This window comes from Cajanus cajan, chromosome 9, assembly GCF_000230855.2.
Source record: "Cajanus cajan strain Asha chromosome 9, NIPB_CcT2T_4, whole genome shotgun sequence".
Classification (NCBI taxonomy): domain Eukaryota; kingdom Viridiplantae; phylum Streptophyta; class Magnoliopsida; order Fabales; family Fabaceae; genus Cajanus; species Cajanus cajan.
In genome coordinates this window covers 53,899,975-53,901,635 of record NC_138525.1, presented here as the reverse complement: position 1 = coordinate 53,901,635, position 1,661 = coordinate 53,899,975, and the positions used below count along the sequence as shown (strand labels likewise).

At 29.7% G+C, this 1,661-nt stretch overlaps 1 non-coding gene across 1 annotated transcript; it reads left to right on the top strand.

Moving 5' to 3' along the window:
* The first annotated feature begins 1,147 nt into the window (after positions 1–1,147).
* On the top strand, positions 1,148–1,232 carry TRNAM-CAU (transfer RNA methionine (anticodon CAU)). Its single transcript is given in 2 exon segments — positions 1,148–1,185; positions 1,197–1,232. It is a non-coding gene; the product is annotated as a tRNA-Met (tRNA).
* Positions 1,233–1,661: the final 429 nt, after the last annotated feature.

The following is a 1,661-nucleotide window of genomic DNA, read 5'->3' as shown; positions in this document are numbered from 1 at the left end:
CTTTTTATTGTCAATTTTTTATACTAACATTGTTAATTTTAGTTGATGTTACAAATGTCCAAAGTCCATGTGAACGTGACATTTCTTAGAATGTGTCATGTTATGTATTATCAAGTTGGTCAAGTTAATTAGTGTAATAAATTGATAGTCTGACAAAGAAATTTTAAGAAATTAAAGTGAAACTTTTGAATTAAAATAATTAAATTAAAAACAAAAATAAAGGGGAAAAATATGTTTATGTTACACTTACACGTATTGTGTGAAAATGAAAAAGATTGGTGTGAGAAGATGACAATTCGATTACCAGCAAGGAGAATTTATGTCTATTTGGCGGTGTTAAGTTTAGGACAATGTGTTGAATCATATCCTATCCACTTCATAGTTCATTATCAAACCAAAATTGGTTCTGAACTAAAAATTTTCCCATGCCAATATTAGCTTTTCCCATGCCAATATCATTTATTAATTAATCACGACCAAACAATGTGTTTTTTTTATAAAATAAAGTATAAAAGGCAATCTTTTTATCGTAAAAAATAAATATTTCATTTTATTATGAAAAAAATAAATTAAAGAGATTGAAAAGGTCTTCACACTCTCAAAGTCACATGGTACATTGAAAATAAAAAGAAAGTGGAAAAAGAACGATCCTCACTTTTTAGAGAGAGACGACTTGAAAGCTGAGAATCAAATTTAATATATAGAAATTAACATTTTGGTGTTTCCGCCATTTATTATATAAGTTTTTAACAAAAAATAGTTAAAATAATATGCTATTTTGTAATTAATACTAAAATAAAATGTGCAAAAATTATTTAAAAAAACAAATTGTCTCTTAAACATTCTTATAGTGTTGTCGGTAAATATGTGAAAACAATCTGGATCATTATTTTTTGTGTCCTGAACAAGTTGGGGTCCTGAACTAGTGTTTAGAATTCTGAGGCCACATCCTACGCCTCCATTAACCTAAAACATTTTAAAATGATTGCAGACTATGTCCACAAAAATGGGCTGGTCACATTTTTCTTGGGCCAAAACCAGGGCCCAATCCAATGTCCATTTTATATATTAAAAGAATTCAAAAAACCAAAGAAGAAAAACAGATGGTAAGTAAGAAATAGAAACAAAAATTTAATAATAGCAACTTGGGGTGGTGGCGCAGTTGGCTAGCGCGTAGGTCTCATAGCTTCTGAGTTATCCTGAGGTCGAGAGTTCGAGCCTCTCTCACCCCAAAAATTGTCTTTTTATTAATTTTTTTTCCTATTATTCAAGGGAAGTACAATTTGAGTTATAACAAAATCAACTCAGGCAAACTCATCCCATTTTTAACCAAATTGAATGAACTCACAAATTTCTAAGATTCCTTTTACTAATCATCTAAAAAGTCATTTATGTCTTTCTTACCATACATCCAAATTATCAACTTGTTACATTAAGTTTAAAGAAGTGTGCAAGATTTTAATCTGCGTAATAGGTACAATGGCCCATGAATTTTCAGTGTTTGGGCTACATTTCCACAGTTTGGGTCACACGATTTAGAATTTAGCAGCAACTAAAATCTCAACGGTAAGTTCATAATTTATAAATTTACGCTATTTTTTTTAATTGGTTTGGGATTAGATGTGATGTGTAGCTAAAAAGAAGATACACATAAGTTAGGG